Source organism: Gorilla gorilla, chromosome 7 (genome assembly GCF_029281585.2).
Source record: "Gorilla gorilla gorilla isolate KB3781 chromosome 7, NHGRI_mGorGor1-v2.1_pri, whole genome shotgun sequence".
NCBI classification, from domain to species: domain Eukaryota; kingdom Metazoa; phylum Chordata; class Mammalia; order Primates; family Hominidae; genus Gorilla; species Gorilla gorilla.
In genome coordinates this window covers 118,260,107-118,279,691 of record NC_073231.2, presented here as the reverse complement: position 1 = coordinate 118,279,691, position 19,585 = coordinate 118,260,107, and the positions used below count along the sequence as shown (strand labels likewise).

The window sequence follows — 19,585 nt, the reverse complement described above, 5'->3', positions numbered from 1 at the left end:
TTAGGCTATGTGTCACACAGTTTTTAATGATGACCAAAATTATTTTCAAACTCTCTGCCTAATTGAAATCCAGGTAGGAGGAGCCATTTAAAGTCATTCTTACAGCTTTTTATACTAGTAATAACAAAAATATGTTAGTTGTACCTTTACGTTGTCCTGCCACACTCTGGGGTCATAGCACTCATTTCATATGTCTATGTTTTGATATTTAATGGCTGTCTTTCATGCTAGACCACAGTTTCATGAAGCCTTGAACTATATATATATCTTTTTTGCTTGGGTCCCCAATGCCACATGCAACATGAAGCACAGAGTTTCTCCATCAGACATCACCTTTAAATAAGAATGACAAGGATGAACTTGAAAGATATTATGTTAAGTGAAATTACCCAAGCACAGAAAAATCAGTATTGTATGATCTGTCACATGTGGGATCTAAAAACGTCAATTTCACAGAATTAGAGAGTAGAATGATGGTTAACAGCGGTTGAGGTATTTAGTGGGATGGGAAGGTGGGGAGATGTTGGTCAAAGGATACAAAATTTTAGTTATATAATAAGAATAAATTCTAGAGATACATTATACAGCATGGTGACTATAGTTAAAGATATATTGGATTCTTGAAAAAATTCTAAGAGTGGTTGTAAAATGTGCTCACCACAAAAATGACAACTTTGTGAGGTAATGCATATGCTAGTTGACTAGGTTCAATAATTCCACAATTCATGTAAACTTCAGAATATTATATTGTACACAATAAATATCCACATACAATTTTATCTATCAATTTAAAAAATTCAATTAAAAAGAAAAAACTAAAGACAACACATGCAGATCAGAATGGGTGGTGCCAGTATTAATGCCCATTAAGTTCAAGTGATTTATGAACATGGTAGGGTTGAATAATGAGAATTCAGGGAGGATCCACGGAACAGATGAGCCTTATTCTCTGCTGGCAAAGTGATACATGTCATATATGTAGAGGGGAAGAGAAAAGTCATTCTAAGTAAAGAGTCACATGAATGGAACACCAAGAAAAGAATTTCCACCACTGAATTTAGCATACAGGGTGGTAAGTATTTGCTAATGTATTGGTCTCCTCCACTAGCCTGTGAAATTTTTGAAGGCAGGAGCGGAATATTCTCAGCTCCAAGAATATTCATTTACACTGTACATTATCAGTTCTCAATAAATATTTGTTGAATAATTGGTTATTAACCTGGTTTCTAATGTGGTTGCAAATTTGAGGTCAAGTTTTCAGGTTTTCTTGTTTTTTTCCCCAGATCATATCTTCCATGGTTGTTTGGTATATCCAAGTTTTTACCCTCTGTGATGAAATTATTTTCTCTATGTTAAGAATACATCTTTAACATATCTCTGTTTTGAGAATAGTATTTTTTTGTACTTACATTTTTATACTGTGTTTTAGCTTGGTCCAAATCCCTTTTCCAGAAACTAAATTACAGATAAAGACTGAAATAGTAAAACAGTTGTTGCTTAACAAGCATTAATAAAACACTAATAGAATATAATAATCTAGAGTTTACATCAGAAAATTAAAAAGCATACATGAATCCTTTTCTAAATAGTAGTTGCAGTGATGGTGCCAGGATTCTAGATAGACTTTAGAAATTAAATGCCAAGGAAATAGTTGGGGGAAATGTGAAAATATCAAACTATTGATGCAGCCCATCTGCTCAATTCCACAGCAAAACTGCCTTATATAGGGAAGTGACATGATCATATTTGCATTTTAGATTAATCACTTCCATAAAAGTGTGGAGAATAAATTGGATTTGGACAGGATTTGTACACAGGAACTTTACTTACGAGGCTAGAGATGGTGTGGGCCTGCATTGAAGATGTAATGAAGGGAATCATGAGAATGTGGTAGATGAGAATCAAGACACATTTAGAAGATACAAAGTAATGACCTGCATGCTTCTATGTATGAAGCTGATGGAAAGATGTACTGTAAGATGAAGCTCCATGAAGCTGACCCTGCATCTCACAGCCTAGCATAGAAACACAGTAGGTCATCATAAATGTTGATGAATGAATTTGGTGACAAGACATATGTATTAGTTTGTTCTCATGTTGCTGTAAGGAAATACCCAAGACTTGGTAATTTATAAATGTAAGAGGTTTAATTGACTCACAGTTCCTCAGGACTGGGGAGGCCTCAGGACACTTACAATCATGGCAGAAGGGGAAGCAAACATGTCTTTCCTCACATGGTGGCAGCATAGGAGAAATGCAGTGTGAAGGAGAGGGGCAGTAAACCCCTTATGAAAACATCAGATCTCGTGAGAACTCACTATCATGAGAACAGCATGGAGGTAACCACCTCCATGATTCAGTTACCTCACACTGGGTCCCTCCCATGATACATGGGTATTATGGAAACTACAATTCAAGATGAGATTTGGGTGGGGACACAACCAAACCATATCAGCATATATCTTTTATCAAGTCAGGAAAGACTTGGGAGACAAAGATGAGTTTAGTTGTAGACAGGCAGCTTGTTTGTATTTGACTTGTAGCACTCTGTATTGCCTCCTTCAAAACAGGAAGCCATCAATCACAAGTGAACTGAACTACATATCCTCATTTTTGTTATTTCTTTAAAGTAACTTGTGGTAGCTCAATTTATATTTAAGGAAGCTCTGTCAGATATGATTGATATTTGCTTAAATAATATTGACTACTTGTGGGTAAAAACAAATAAAATGAAAAAGGAGAGCCATGCTGACACAATACTTTTGAACACCTGGTATTTGAAATGATTGCAAGGTATCACGATTACCTGAAAAGAGTGAAAACATTGTCTCAGCATTTCTGATTTTATTTTTTGTACATAATTGGAGTTTCCACATTCATCGCACAAAGGTGTTGTTAGTGCCAGGGAAGTAGTTACTGGAATACACGAATAATCTAAAGTAGTGAAGGAAAAAGATATGTAAGTCAGAATTTCAAAATAGTGCAATAATTTATATGACCAGAATAAGCAGTGCATACAATGGAAAAGTATTTGAGCAAACCTTAATCAGATAAATTCTGAGGTAATGATAGTATCTGGTGATAGCTCACCAGAGCTGAGTCTTCAAAGATGAATAGACATTAGCTAAGAAGATCAGATAGTCTAGCATAAGCAAAGTCAGAGAAGTGGGAGAAAAATCACAATGAGGAGATGCTCTTGGGGGTATCAATCGGTGAAGTCTGGCTTCATGGGTTTCAGGAAGAAGAGTCACAGAGTGTCCAGGCATTCCTTACCAAATGGAATAATTCAGTTGTTTCAGCTTTTCTTACTTAACAGTAAAATAATTAAACATGACTATGTTTACATTTAGTTGCTTTGATGAAATGAATTGTTTCCAAAAAATATAGAAGGTTCACAATCAATACCAACTACCTATTAAAATGTGCTTAAAAAAAAGTTTTCACCCTCACTCCCCACCCCCTGCACACACACTCAAATTCACCAATGGAATTTTATCTTATTTTATTTGTTGTCCTTGACACACTAGAATTAAGCTAAACAATCATTTTCAGAATAAAGTTTTAATGATTTGAAACTATTGCAGCTCACTTTTTTTATGTCTCCAGCTCCATTTTACTATGTATTTGTGCATTCAGACAGTATATGACAGAACAGTAATTGTAAGACAAAGAAATAGAACTTGACTTATTTCAGTGATGGCATTCTATGTAACCACTTGTATTTTTTGTTTCTGCTTAAAATTTAGAAGACTAAAATAGAGTCCAAACTTCAGTGTGTGTTTCTTCCCATTAAAAAAATACACTTATGTAACGAATGTATGACTTCATCTTTTTTTTTGGTACTTTAATATTTGTTTTCTTATTTTGAGATTTTTTTACTACTATTTTAACACACACACAGAGTTTAATAATAGAAAATTTTCACAGTCTATATTTATTTTCTGGCCAGTATTATTAATTCATTTGTGATTATTCATGAAAATAGTTTTACCACAGTGGGGAATGTTAAAAAATTATCTAATCTGACTGTCAATATGCTTGGTATGGAATTGTTTATAACAGTGCTTGAAAGTGAGTAGATATTAATTCAAGAGGCACTGGATATGAATGTTAGCAGCATAAGTCTCCCTTGGGGTAGCCGGGGGCCTGTTTCCTCATCCTCAAAATATGCATAAGAATACCTACTACTCAAGTTATTACAAGTAAAATCTGAGACAATACAGATTAAACTCCTCACAGATAAGTGAGTACAGCAAATATAGCCATGCAAGAAAGACAATAGGCTTCCTTTAGATTTGTTCTTAAGACTCCTTCTCACCCTCCACTGACTTTGAGTTGTTGAATCTATAAATTAAGTCCAAATTAACATGAAAAAAATTGGGGTTCACAATTTGAGGTCAGAATATTTACCATTTAAAATTAGAATATAACCTTCTAGATATCTTTCAAAACATTAGTTAGCCACATGACCCTTTCACAAAGCTTTTCAGGATGTCTTATCTATTTTGGAATATCATAGTATGTAAAATAAATGATAATGATCCTATTTACATGAGGCTTTTTGATTAATAGTTATTACTAGTTGGGGTCCAGCATCATTTAACTGTAAAGAATTTTTAACAACTAACAACTGAGAAGTAAAATGTAGTTACTTATTCAGAATGACTGATATTTAAGAAACATTTAAACAACATTCTTACTAAATAAAAAATAGGTCAAGCGCGGTGGCTCATGCCTGTAATCCCAGCACTTTGAGAGGCTGAGGTGGGCAGACCTCAAGGTCGAGAGATAGAGACCCTCCTGGCCAACATGGTGAAACCCCGTCTCTACTGAAAATACAAAAATTAGCTGGGCATTGTGGCACATGCCTGTGGTCCCAGCTACTCGGGAGGTTGAGGCAGGAGAATTGCTTGAACCTGGTAGGTGGAGGTTGCAGTGAGCCGAGATCACGCCACTGTACTCCAGCCTAGTGACAGAGCGAGACTCCGTCTCAAATAAATAAATACATACATACATAAGTAAAATAAAATAAAATAGAAGAATGGGAACATGAAAAGAAGAAAAAATGTTCTGATCCTAATTTGGATCAAGCTATGACATAGTTAGGGAAACTGAATAATTTTAGGGAATTACCTATCTTATTCTTGGTCTCTAGTGAGAGTCTTAACAAACCTTGAGAATAAGGTTTAATTCATTGTTTTAAAAAGATCCATTTGTGTTTTGAAGTGAGTTACCATGGCTTTGTAAACCATTGAGGACCAAAACATAATACAAAGTAAGTCACATGTGCAAATAATTTATGTTCTTTATAGTTTCTTTTACTGATAATGATAATGTGAGTCTGCTTTAAAATTAATTTTTAAATATTTGTTTAGAACTTACTATTAATTCTTCTTGCCTTTGGTATGGTAACTAGGAACCAATTAGTAAATAGATAAGGTTGTTGTTGTTTTTTGCAATCATACCTTAAAAGTATTTTTTTCCTCTATTGGCCATCGATCTGGGCTTTGAATCGTTAATTATTCCTGCAAGTAGGTTGGGAGGAGTGGAGGTGATGCTATTTTAGCTTCTTTTGCATTCAGATACAAAATCATTAATTTTCAACCATTTTCCCTTTGAAGAGAATCCAAAACATTTTTCACACAGCTTCTTTTAAAGGCTAAATGCTTTATAGAATTCTATGAATAAAATTTGCGTGTATAAGTATGAAACTTTGTTAAAATGTAATATGAGAAACTTCCATTGGAATTATAGCATATTAAGTAATTTAAAACGATTCCATACTTCACAGCTTCTGCCAGGCCTAGACAACGCATGGAACTTGAATACTTACATATGTGTATATATATATAAAAGCTTTGGGACAAGAGGTAGAGGCTCAAACATTAATAGGCTCATTGCTTGTCAGCTAGTAATGCTAATCCAAATTAGTTTTACATGTGCACCAAGTAAAGAAAAAAGTCTCAAATTTCTTTCAGCATATTAGTATACCTAAATGATTTTCTTGTCAAAGGTATCTTTAGCCTGAGCCCAGAAGTTCGAGTCCAGCCTGGGCAACATGGTGAAACTCTGTCTCTACAAAAGAATACAAAACTTAGCCAGGCATGGTGGCATATGGTCCCAGCTACTAGGGAGGCTGACATGGGTGGATTGCTTGAGCCCAGGAGGTTAAGGCTGCAGTGAGCCAGGATCACACCACTGCACTCTAGCCTGAAGTATATCAATGTTTATCATGTCTAGAATTTCCATTTGTAAGTTTCTTAGCAATTAGTGCAGTGTTTTGCACATACCAAATAATAACTAATTTAATAAAAATGTGGCTGTTTGGAATGAAATTACAGGTGACTCTTATGTGCTTTTGATGATGATGACAATAATGTTGCCAAAAATCAGTGATGAAGATGACAACAGTGATAGGAAAGATTGAAATAGCCACGGTGAGATGTGTTACTTTGGTTGTATTTAGAAGTGTTCACCTTCCCAGGTTAGCATAAATTATTATATTTTGGCTCTTTTTGGTTATGGATGATATTGTTTAAGACTGTTTCTGAAAAGAAAAAAAAAATAACTATCAAAGGAAAGTCTTTGGGGGAACCGAAACAATACATAAGACCATTTGTCTGCTAGTGCAATTCAATGTGTTCCTTCAGCAATACATATTCTGTAGATTTATTTCAATAACTCCTTTATGTTCCATTCTGTGTCTATGTACTCTCTGGAGAAGGTTAAGTAACTAAAGGAATATGTATAGCATCTGAGAAATTGGACCAAATGACTGATAAAACCTCTTCCCACATTGATATTCTATCATCCTTATCTGTTTCCAGGGTTAAGTTTTCTTATTTGTTTCTATTAAGGTTACTTGTTTTTGCTGTTGATGATCGTATTTGGCAGAGTTAAACAATAAGTGGTTAATTTGATTTATTTATAAAATCAATATTAATTTTGAATTTGTAAGATAACAGACTAGAAATGCCACAGAATATGGTGTATTTGTTGGGAGTGTACATGTGAGTGACACTTTCTGTTTTGTCTATCTACTGGGCAAGATGCTTTACAGATTAATCCTTACGACAATCCAAAGGAGTGGGTATTATTTTGCAGATTAGGAAAACAATTCAGAAAGGTTTAGTAGCATGTTCAAGGGCACACACCAGGAAGCAGCAAAGCTCGTCAAATCTGGGTTTGTAGAAATGCAAATCCCAAACTCTCTATGACTAACGTTTTACTTTGTAACAATTGTGAAAATAAAAGTTATTCAATAGATTCTGCTACTCCTGTGAATTCTAAAATCTATTCCTGAAAGTACTAAAAGTCTGCAGAATATATGTCACCTTATTTATTAAGAACACATTTTATATAAATGATGTGTGTATTTTTAAGATAATAGAAATCTATTCCTCTATTATTCATGATGGCTAAATAATAATTTGGCCATTTAGGATGAATGTATTTATAAATAAATTATAAAATATTTCCCCCATCTTTTCAGCAAAATATCCTTAAAATAATTCACTCTTTACTTTCAGTTCTGCTTCTTTATCATGTGTCTTAATTGTTGTGTTTGACCTTAAGTTTTCTCAGTAGTTTTTAATGTGACCTGTCCACCAGTACACTCCATGATGCCATGCTCTATAGGATAATGGCTAAGAGACCAGGCTTAAGATAAATTCGTATTCTATGAATTCAAATCTTAGTTCTTTCCCTTTTTAGCTTACTAATTTTTTGATAGTTGTCTTGTTTGTTTTTTTATCTGCAAAACAGAGATGATAGTGCCTACCTCAAAGGTTTTTGTGAGGATCAGTGAAGCTGATATGTATAAAGAACTTTGCACAGTCCATTACATATAGTAAGGGTTTAATGAATGATAACTAGTTAATATTATACCTTTTAAAAATGTTTTTTATTCATTTAAGATTGTTTTTTATTCATTTTCTCAATTTCTACCGGCAGCAAATTCTCTCATTTTCATTGGAAATTTTTAATAGACTTTGGTCTGGCAATATATATATATATAGGTATACATATATATGTAATATATGTAACATATATTACATATATACATATATTATTACATATATGTGTACATATGTATATATACATATATTATTATATGTAATATATATTATAAATATATTACATATATATATAACATATATATATATATCTTTTACAGGGGGTCCTCCTCTATCACCGAGGCTGGAGTGCAGTGGCACAATCTTGGCTCACTACAACCTGTGGCTCCCGGGTTCCAGTGATTCTCCTGCCTCAGCCTCCCAAGTAGCTGGGACTACAGGCACATGCCACCACTCTTAGCTAATTTTTTGTATTTTTAGTAGAGATGGGGTTTCATCATGTTGGCCAGGCTGGTCTCGAACTCCTGACCTAAAGTGATCCTCCCACCTAGGCCTCTCAAAGTGCTGGGATTACCGGTGTGAATCACTGCGCCCAGCCTAGTCTGGCAAAATAAGTGCCAAAGAATGGTAGCATTTTATAGTGAGAATAAGTAAGCTTGGAATTCCTTCTGTTAAAAAAAAAATGTGCAAACATGACTCTCAACATAAAGCTAGAGCCCAAGTTAAAGAGATGACTGGTGATGATTTTTTTTGCAAAGTTAAGAACCTTTTTTAAAATGTTGACATATGGTGTACCCCTCCACCTGTTATTCTGAAATAGCTGTACATTCTGCCAACGAAAGAGCCCTTAGTAAATGGAACTTTGAAAGTTGAGGGGTTGAGGGTACTTTGCCTGCAGAAAAGGCGTGGCAAAGTGTGTGTAGGAGGCAACATGCAGAGTGGAGTTAAAGAATTCAATGAAAGCAAGAGCTTGAATCTGGGCATAATGCTAAATTGTGTGTCAAAGTCCCACACATAAAACGGAGAGAAACAAAACTTCTCTAATTGAAGTAGGAGCTAGGGGGGCCAGAAACTATATCCACATAGCATCCCTCTCACCTCTAGAGGTAACCTACAAATTGAATTACGTTTTTTAATAACCTCATAAAATTAACTCTCACCAACAGCTAGATGCCAGTAAAATTTTGTTCAATTGAGTTTTATCCTATTTTAGTCTCTCTGCTTTAAAAGACTCATTTTTTTTGACAAATATATGTCATTAAAAATAAGATGTGGGTTATAGGTTTTATACATTAAAAGTAACATTAGCAACACATCAATCAAATGAAATGTATGGACTTTGAATTCAGATTTGATTAACTATAAAAAGACTATTTTTGGGTAAAATCAGGGAAATCAGAACAAGAAATAGTTATTTGATGAAATAAAGAAATTATCATTAAATTTGTTAGATCTGGTAATTATATTGTGGCTATTTTGTAAAGTTTTTATCTGTTAGAGACAAATACCAAAGCATTTATGGAAAAAGAATATGATGTTGGGGAGTTGCTTAAAAGTACTCCAGGTTGGGGATACAGGTCGGATAGGAAGAGACACATGAAACAAGATTGGCATAATGTTGATAAGTGTTGAAGTTGGGTGATGGTTTCATGGGTGTTTACTATTCTGTCCACTTGGTATATGTTTGAAATTTTACATAATAAAATAAATCCCAGTAATTTAATTTATAGTCCATAGGAGAATGTTTTTCTGGCTTTAATCTTTCTGACCTAATTGGGATTTGGCAGACATGTTCTACAAAATGTGTAAAAAAAATATGAAAGGTGATAAAATAAAAGCACACATTCAAATTGAAAATGGTTCAAAACAAAAGTGCTAATAACATATTTGAACACTTTAAACTTTTTATTTGGCTTTTCTAATTCTTTTAAACATACAATGGAATCGCTTATTATGTTTTTCTTTATTTCATTTGCTTTTAAACACCAAATTAATTCTCAGCTTCTGGGAAATGTTACAACTGCCAAATTGAGGATAAGCTTCTGGCTTGCAGTTGGATAGATATTTGCTTCTGGAACAATTAAAGAAAATTAAACTATATTTGCTTATAAGATGGTTTTTTAATGTCTATACATTTAAAATATGTCAAATAGGCAGTTTTGAAATTTTGACAGTAGGCAAATGGTCACAATACAGACAGAAATCTAGCTTTAGAGAAATCTGAAAGTAGATATTATGGATTTAGTCAGCAAACCTAGTTTATGGGTTGACAAAAGTATCACACAAAGAAATTGTTAACAGAAAGATAAATTACAACCCCATTTATTGTTGTTAAGTTCAAAGCAAACCTAGATTCCTGGAGCTACCAAATTACTGGATAATTGGGTACCATAGTCAAATCATTGAATTTTTTAATAACATATTGTATTTCCTAATTACTACAAAATAGCAATACATATTAAGATTTTCACATATTTATTTTTCAGAGCCAGAATGACCTCATTATACTGTGTGAGTTGCTGACTTAGCACTCCAGACTTTTTTGCTCAAAGGCAGGATTGGCCCCAGCATTCTAGGGTGGAGCCATGCTTCTGCATGGAGATTTTAAAATGCTAAATCAGCATAACGCAGCTCACTGTGAGTTAGTATGTTTACTGCTATTGTACTATGATAATAACCATAAGTGCATGGAATCTAACTGATATGTAGAAAATATAAAAGTTTTCAAACTATTAATAAAACTTTCACTTGATATTACAGTCAAGTATCCCTAATCATCCCTTATGCATGAGACTAGAAGTGTCTTAGATGTCCAATTATTTTGGATTTTGAAATGTTCGCTTATACATAATGAGATATTGGGGAATGGGACACACATCTGAACACAAAATTTATTTATGTTTCATATACTTCTTATATGCATAACCTAAGGTAATTTTATACAATATTTTAAATAATATTTGTGACCGTCACATGACATCAGGTGTGAAATTTTCCACTTGTGAAGTCATTTCAGCACCAAAAAATATTTGGAGTTTGAGGCATTTTTGATTTGGGATTTTGGGATTAGGGATATTTAATTCATTAATCAATTAATGCAACTTCTATCTAAACTTGTCCATTGCTAGATGGTAGTTTTAAAAAACAGTAGCACATTGATTTGATTTGGTACTGATTTTTAAAATTCTGCCTTTCTGATGCTTTTGAAAGTAAATTTTCATAATACTACACTTTATTTATTTTTCATAAAATTGAAGTTTTAATTGCACACCTTGTAATAATCTTTAAATGATAAAGCCTTTAAAATCATGATATACAAGTGGTATAATGATCCCAAAATGCAAATTTGTAGCTATTTATACAATAAGTACTTTCACAGTTCAGAGTATAGAGTATGGAGGGCAAACAGTTCTGCACAGTGTATGTTACTGATTTAAAAGGGAAGCATTTTGCATTCATGAAAATGTCTAATATTTTGTCTTAAAATATTCATATGAGATGAAAATACGACACATGTATACATATGTAACAAACCTGCACGTTGTGCACATGTACCCTAAAACTTAAAGTATAATAATTAAAAAAAAGAAAATACGAGTCAGAAATTCACATAAAAGTAGCCAAACATTATAAGAGCTTGTGTTACCAACAGTAATTTTTTATGATTTCACACATAGTGAAATATAGTACTCTACCCATCTTTGATTTGAATCTTCTTTATTTCTGTTCTGTCAGTACTGTGGATGCACATGTGCATTTTCATCTGTGCTGTGTTGGTAATAAAATGAAAATTGAGCAAAACGGGGACACAATTTTTAACAAGGTGGCAAAACAGCTCAGTTCCTAATATAGGCATCAAAATAAACCCTGAAATACAAAACAATGTGTAGATTTTGCAAAAGGAGTAGTAAGCATGTTGAGAATCAAACAGAGATCTATGTGGAACTATTTCTTTTGTGATGAAGTTGAAACAGAAGGAATTAAGATTGAGGGAGTAAACAAAAACAAAGGTAGAATGCACTCTCACCTTGCTCCCCTTTTCTTAGCCCCAAAAGAAAGCTGATAATTACATTTTCCTTTTTCATCCAAAAGGATAGAATGTAAAATCAAGTAGACAGAGAAGTGCATAGCCGTCTTGAAGTCTTAAGACAAACTAAGCTTGATTAAAATAGCTGGAGTACTCATCTCACCCAGGCAGTTCTATCTTTTTTACTAAATACTGATGTATGGAAAGCAGACAATGAAAGAGGATATGCTCACATAAAAGTTCAATTAAATTTTGCCTATCAGTAAGTTTTATGACTGAATTAGGAACATATATATTTACAAAGCTGAGTTACTAGTAATGGTGACTAACATTTATTACTGCTTCAGGTGCTGTTTAAAATGTTTTACAAGTATTAATTTATGTGCTATTCACATCAATCCTAGGAGGTCAGGTACTTTTATTATCCCTATTTTACAGATGAGGAAACTGAGGCTTTCCCATGTGGTTAATCCTGGATTAAGTCCTTGAGAGTCTGATTCCAGAAATTGAATGCTTAACTCTTTATTAGGCAATTTTATGAAATACCTTAATATCATAGTACATTTCAGACACATAAGTTGGTCATTTGAAAACATTAATCTTCCTAAATCTGCTCAGCTATAAGTGCTGATAATCTTTAGGTTGCTTATCCTTTCTTCTATGCAACAAAGAGGGCTTGTCATTTGGCAAGCTTTGATTGGCACTGTCATTGTCACCATTCATTAATTTGGCACTATCCTTCTGACTACTAGAGTTGCTTCCAGAGAGACCTGCTGCCCTTACTCCACCAAATTTGAAGGCTTTTATATCAAAACAGGTTTACAGGTTTAAACCAAAGCTGAATTCACTACAACCTCTTACGTATTTTAATTTTAACTCTCCATCACCTTCTACGTAGGAGTTGAATCTCTTCCCTTAACCATGCCCCAGTCTAAGTCTCAGTTTTTTTTTTCCTGACACTGTCATGCCATTAGGATACTCAGAGAATTATTCTCCTCTGAGAAAAAAATGACAAACAAATTGAAATATTAATTTACATAAATTCAATTTTCATTTTTAATTCAATAACTCCAATCCTGATCATTGAATTATGGTAATCATGTCCGTATTTGTTTCATTATCCTCATTTGAAGTTAATTAATTGCTAAATCAGTGAACCTCTATATAATGTAACAGCTAGTTATTTTGATGGCTCAAAAATTAAAAGTGACTTCCAAAAGTTTCTGGTTTGCTTAGGCAGTTTTAAAAAGAAATCATTTGTGTACTTGTTAAACAATAGAAGAATAGTGTATTGGTCCATTCTCACACTACTATGAAGAAATATCCAAGACTGGGTAATTTATAAGGGAAAGAGGTTTAATTGATTCACAGTCCTGAATAGCTTGAGAAACCTCAGGAAACTTACAATCATGGTAGAAAGCAAAGCAGAAGCAGGCACTTTCTTCGTAGGGTGGCAGGATGAAGTGAGAGCCAGAAGCGGAAATACAAGACACTTATAAAACCATCATATCTCATAAGAACTCACTCACTATCATGACAACAGCTATGGGGAAACCACCCTCATGATTCAGTTACCACTCACTGGGTCCCTCCCAGTACACATGGAAATTATGGGAACTACAATTCAAGATGAGATTTGGATGAGGACACGCCCATGGTCCCTTCCAATCTCATGCCCTCACATTTCAAAACACAATCATACCTTTCCAACTGTTCTCCAAAGTCTTCATTCATTCCAACATTAACCCAAAAGTACAAGTTCAAAGTCTCATCTGAAACAAGGCAAGTCCCTTCTACCTATAAGCCTATAAAAGCAAAAGCAAGTTAGTTATCTCCTAGATACAATGGGGGTACAGGCATTTGGCAAATACACCAGTTCCAAATGAGAGAAATTGGCCAAAACAAAAGGGCTACAGGCCCCATACAAGTCCAAAATCCAATAGAGCAGTCATTAAGCCTTAAAGTTCCAAAATGATCTTCTTTGACTTCATGTCTCACATCCAGGTCATGCTGATGCAAGAGGTGGGCTCTGTCAGCCTTGGGCAACTCCACCCCTGTGGCATTGCAGGGTAAAACCCCCATCCTGACTGCTTTCATAGACTGGCATTGAGCATCTGTGACTTTTCCTGGTGCACGATACAAGCTGTCAGTGAATCTACCATCTGGATCTGGAGGACGGTGGCCCTCTTCTCATAGCTCCACTAGGCAGTGCCCCAGTGGGTACTCTGTGTGGGAACTCTGATCCCATATTTCCCTTCCACAGTGCCCTAGCAGAAGTTCTTCATGATGGCTCCACCCTGCAGCAAACTTCTGCCTGGACATCCAGACATTTCCATACATCTTCTGAAATCTAGGTAGAGGTTCCCAAACCTCAGTTCTTGACTTCTGTGCACCCACAGGCTCAACACCATGTGAAAGCTGCCAAGGCTTGGGACTTGCACCCTTTGAAGCAATGGCTCAAGCTATACCTTGGTTCCCTTTAGCCACAGCTAGAGCCGAAGCAGCTGGGTGCAGGGCACCATGTCCTGAGGCTGCACAGAGCAGAGGAGCCCTGAGCCAGCCCAGGAAACCATTTTTCCCTCCTAAGCCTTTGGGCCTTTGATGGAAGGGGCTTCCATGAAGGTCTCTGACATGCTCTGGAGACATTTTCCGTATTTTCCTGGGGATTAATATTTGGCTCCTCATTACTTATGCAAATTTCTGCAGCTGGCTTGAATTTCTCCCCAGAAAATAGGTTTTTATTTTCTATCACATGGTCAGGCTGCAAATTCTCCAAACTTTTATGCTCTGCTTCCTCTTGAATGCTTTGCAGCTTAGTAATATCTTCTGCCAGATACCTTAAATCATCTCTCTCAAGTTCAAAGTAAGTTCCACACATCTCTAGCACAGGGGCAAAATGCCACCAGTCTCTTTACTAAAGCAGAGAAAGAATCACCTTTATTCTAGTTCTCAACAAGTTTCTCATCTCCATCTGAGGAAACCTCAGTCTGGACTTCATTGTCCATATCACTATCAGCATTTTGGTCAAAGCCATTCAAAAAATCTTTAGGGAGTTCCAAACTTTCCCACATCTCCCTGTCTTGTCTTCTGAGCCCTCAAAACTTTCTAACTTTTGCCTCTTACCTAGTTCCAAAGTTGCTTCCACATTTTCAGGTATCTTTGTAGCAGCACCCCACTCCTGGTACCAATTTACTGTATTAGCCTGTTCGCACACTGCTATGAAGAAATACCCAAGATTAGGTAATTTATAAAGGAAAAAGGTTTAATTGATTCACAGTTCTACATTGCTGAGGAGGCCTCGGGAAATTTACAATCATGGCAGAAGGCAACGGGAGAAGCAGGCACCTTCTTCATGTGGCAGCAGGACACAGTGTGAGCCAGCAGGGGGAATGCCAGATGCTTATAAAGCCATCATATCTCATGAGAACTCATTCACTATCATGAGAACAACAAAGGGAAAACGACCTCCATGATTCAATTACCTCTCAGGGGGACATAGGGATTATTGGGATTACAATTCAAGATGAGATATGGGTGAAGATGCAGCCAAACTGTATCAAATAGACTATTCAGAAGTATCAAGATAGGCATATGAACTACTCTGATGGGTTTCGCAGTAGAGAAGAGAGATTGAGCCACCTTCAAATATAACAAGAAAAAGTGGGAATTTATAGACAAGAAGCAGGATGGAGGTCAGTAGATGGAAAATTATTAAGAGGAAACATCAGGGATGAGGGGGATTCTGGCCAAACCACCCTAACAGTACTGTTGGTGAAAGCAAACCAGGGTGATCAGATATCACCTGGGGGATGGTGGAGGTGAGAGGGTAATCAGACATTGAGGGAAGGGGGTTTTGGCTAAACCAGCTCATTAGGATTATTTTTAAAGTTGGACAATGCAAAGACAGACACAGAAGTAAAATAGTCAGGGCCTAGTTGGGAAGAGGATTCAGAAGAGCCTGATTAAACATTGTTCGAGGAGAGACTGCTAGCAGTGGTAGAACGTTTCAACCATATTGCAGATTAGAGTTTAGTGGAAAAGGGAGCTTTAAATTCTTGTTGTTCTATTTATTCATGTTCTAAGCAAAGGCCCTCCCCTGTGAGCACTAACCCATTTTAGTGCATTATGACATATTCTAGGCACCCACTATACTGTTTCCACAGTGATGCTTTCAGGGTAACTGTTGGTCTGTAGTGAGAATTCTGCCAGTTATCTACGCTAATGCTCAAGAGTTTCTTTATGCCATCTTAGACACTGTCATCATTTATTGATTTACATTTGGGATGGCTTAATTAAGCAAATTGGATGAAGTCTCAGGTATTAAATGAATGTGACCAAAGGAAAAAAGATTCAACAGGGTTTGATGGAGAATAGAAAACAAATGCTTATTGAAACAGTTAAATGAAAATTTATGTTATGCAACTTTCTCAGTCAATGGAACCCTACCTCTCAATCTTATTTGGATGGATCCTTCAAAAATTAGATGTCAAATAAAGCTTGCTTTGTCTACAAGAAAGAGTAGATAGATACACTGCCTTGTCTCATTCTGAATTTATTCATGGGGGAGAAAATGAACTAGGAAAATACTTTAAAATTGGGATAAAGGTTATAGCAATGTGATATAAATTAGTTTTCTTCTAAGTGATTTCTCCAGACTTTTAAAATGATTTTTTAAAATCTAAGTTATAGATTTATTAAAAATGTGGTCGAGAACTCCACGAATGTTGCCCATTAGAGATTAGTAGGTGCTTTGCTTTGAAGAATGGATTTAATTGATCAGTATAGCAATACTCTTCATGGAAATATGTACTCAAAGTTCCCTATTGTTGGTTTATAATTAATTGGCCAGCCTAACATCTTTTCATGGGTGGAATAAAGAAAAGCTGCCACATCAATAAACAGAAATAGAATTAATAGAGTTAAAGAGCAGGGACCCTATCTGTACTGGTCACTTTCTTAACCGTAGCATTTAACCCAGTTCCTGGCACATCATAGAATCAACTAATGCTGGTGGAATTAATAAACTCTATTCTAAAATGCAATGTATGAAAATATAATAGGCTCAGATATAGTTTCAGGCATAAAAACTAGATAATTTTTATGTTTGCTTTTATCTTACTGGTTTCCTTTTTCTAGCTTACTACAGTATATATACCACTGTAAAAATTGATTTTTTCAACAAAAGAGACAAAAACATTTTCTTTAACATCTATTATGTTTAAAGGAGAAAAAAATGAGTAGTGTTTCCCTTAAGAAATACCTTGATGTATACAGCTAACTCTTGTATCTTGAGAGCAAAATCGTTTTGAAATCTATATGCTTAAGAAAACAGAAAAGAAGCTTGGAGCTGAGATGCAGGGAATTCTGTATGTGCTTGGAAATGAAGAAACGGACCACGGAGCTTGTTAATCATGCAAAAGGCATAATCAGCACAGACTTGGGGTTAATTGTAGTCCTAGAAATAAGAGGGTGTTCTACCCATTGGATTGAGGCACCAGCATCAGGTCAGTGTTAAGAGGTAATTTTTAAAAAGAGCATAATTATGGCTCTCATATAAATATAAAGGATATTTAAATCAAAAATTTTATTTAACTCCCAGTTAAATAATGAGAAACCCAGTAAGATGTTACAGTGGTTCAAAGGAGAATTCAAATAACCAAATAATAGATGGTTAATAGATAAATTAGATAGATCTGTAGATAAGAGAGATAATCAGGAATGTTAAAATGAATTTACAAACAAATAGATGCATAGAGACAAAATAAATCTGTTCACTGGGCAATAATCCATTGCATTATACCACAGTCTCCATTTAACACAAGTAACCCAATTTGCTGGACAACTTTCTTACAAAAAAACAATAACCAGTAATCTTTTGAGCCACTTTAAAATCTCTTACACATTTTCCTTGCATCACTTTCAACAAGGCAAATACCTTTGGCTATTCAGAACATTTTAGAATCAGAAGACCTACTGCTGTTCGCACCTTAAAAAACTAAATAAATTAAGACATTTACAGACAGAATGGAGAAGCAAATCTGAGAGTCATCACTTAGTTCTTAAGACTTCTGACTGGGAGTATTAGGTTCATTATTATAATATATCAGTTTAATGAGACAATAGCTAATATGATAATGTGTGGGAAATCAGATCACTATGTTAGTGTTCTTCATTGTTCATACTACAAAATAACTTACTAGGCATGTACTTTAAAATTTTATCTTTACTATAGTGATTCCATATCCTCTCAGAGTAACTTTTTTTCTGGTGAAAGCTACTTTTAATTTAAAATTTCAATTGCCCATATTAATGCAGAGTTGATTGCTTTTAAAGAAAAGTGGCTCGCTCATTGCTTAATAAGGCAAGATTCAGCACTGTACTCCCCCACTCCTAGCTTTCTCAACTCTCCCAACCGAGTTAATAACTACAACAAATTACAAGCACAAATTATTAACACTTAAAAGAGCATGCCCTACAGTTTTCTATACTTAATATGATACAAAAATGTGGGGTTAATGGCTGCATTATTAACAGTTATAGTCTCAACATATTCAGTTTAGAGGTAATGCAAAACTGTTTTATCTGCATACAAACAATAATTGAGAAGAGGCCTAAAGGCAAAAAAAAAAAAAAAAAGATGAATTTTTTTTTCTTTTTCCTCAGAAAAAGCTCTTGGATACCTGTGTATTTTAATTGTTTTAAATGTTTGTAAATATAGTGGTTTGCAAGGAAATTGGGCATGTTTTCTAATAGAAAGAAAGAGTTAAAGGATGCGGTATTGTATTTTTCCTTAATGATTTCCCAAAAAGCTAAGAGAAAGAATAAATTACATGCCAAGAGCCTTTTTGGGCAGTGTGCCTGATGTAACAAAATTCCCGTGATTAGACTAAAATACCATTTTTTTTCTTTTTTTCGGCTACTTTGTAAGGCAATGGCAATCTGCTTTATATAATAAAACCTTCTTAAGACATATTTGAGAACAGATCATCCAAACACTAATCTAATGCAAAAACAGAAAACAAAACCTTTCCTATATATATACATATATATACACATATATATATACATATGTATGTATATACATAGTACAATTCAGCATCCTTTAACTCTTTCTTTCCATTATAAAACAAAGATACATATATATATATATATTTGGAGTATTTTGGAAGTAGCTTGGGATTTGGTGGAACAAATTTGGGATCTTTTAAAAAGGTCTGAATTCAAAATGTTTGTATGACTTGTAAACCATTAAAATAATTCACGGCATGTGTCTGGTTAGGTGGAAACATAAATTTGTATTCATGACTTCTAGGAAATATTTTAAGGAGGATTATTGACAAATTTTAGCACAGCAATGTTCAGAAACGTTCAAAGAAACATCGCTGTATCTGTTAATGTTTTCATTTTCTTTTACTCCACAAAGAACTGGACTGAGATCACCAGCTTATTTTTACAGGCCCAAAAACTACGTATAGCTTTGTTTGCAATATTATATGTATACCTGAATTCATATGCAAAAGTAACCATGTTTCAAGTGAATTAGCCTGTTAGTAAAAGGACCACCAGAGGATGTCCATAGCCTTCATTTGAGGTATACAATTTGAATCAGCATTTGAAAAATATATTTGTATATACTCATGAAATGAACACTTTAAATTCATGTGATTTCAAATTTATAAAAGTGATCTTGCTTTGGCATTAT

At 34.7% G+C, this 19,585-nt stretch overlaps 1 protein-coding gene across 3 annotated transcripts in view; it reads left to right on the top strand.

Moving 5' to 3' along the window:
• CSMD3 (CUB and Sushi multiple domains 3) overlaps positions 1–19,585 on the top strand; it is a 1,204,746-nt gene that overhangs the window by 998,323 nt on the left and 186,838 nt on the right. The gene's annotated exons all lie outside the window — the stretch shown is intronic.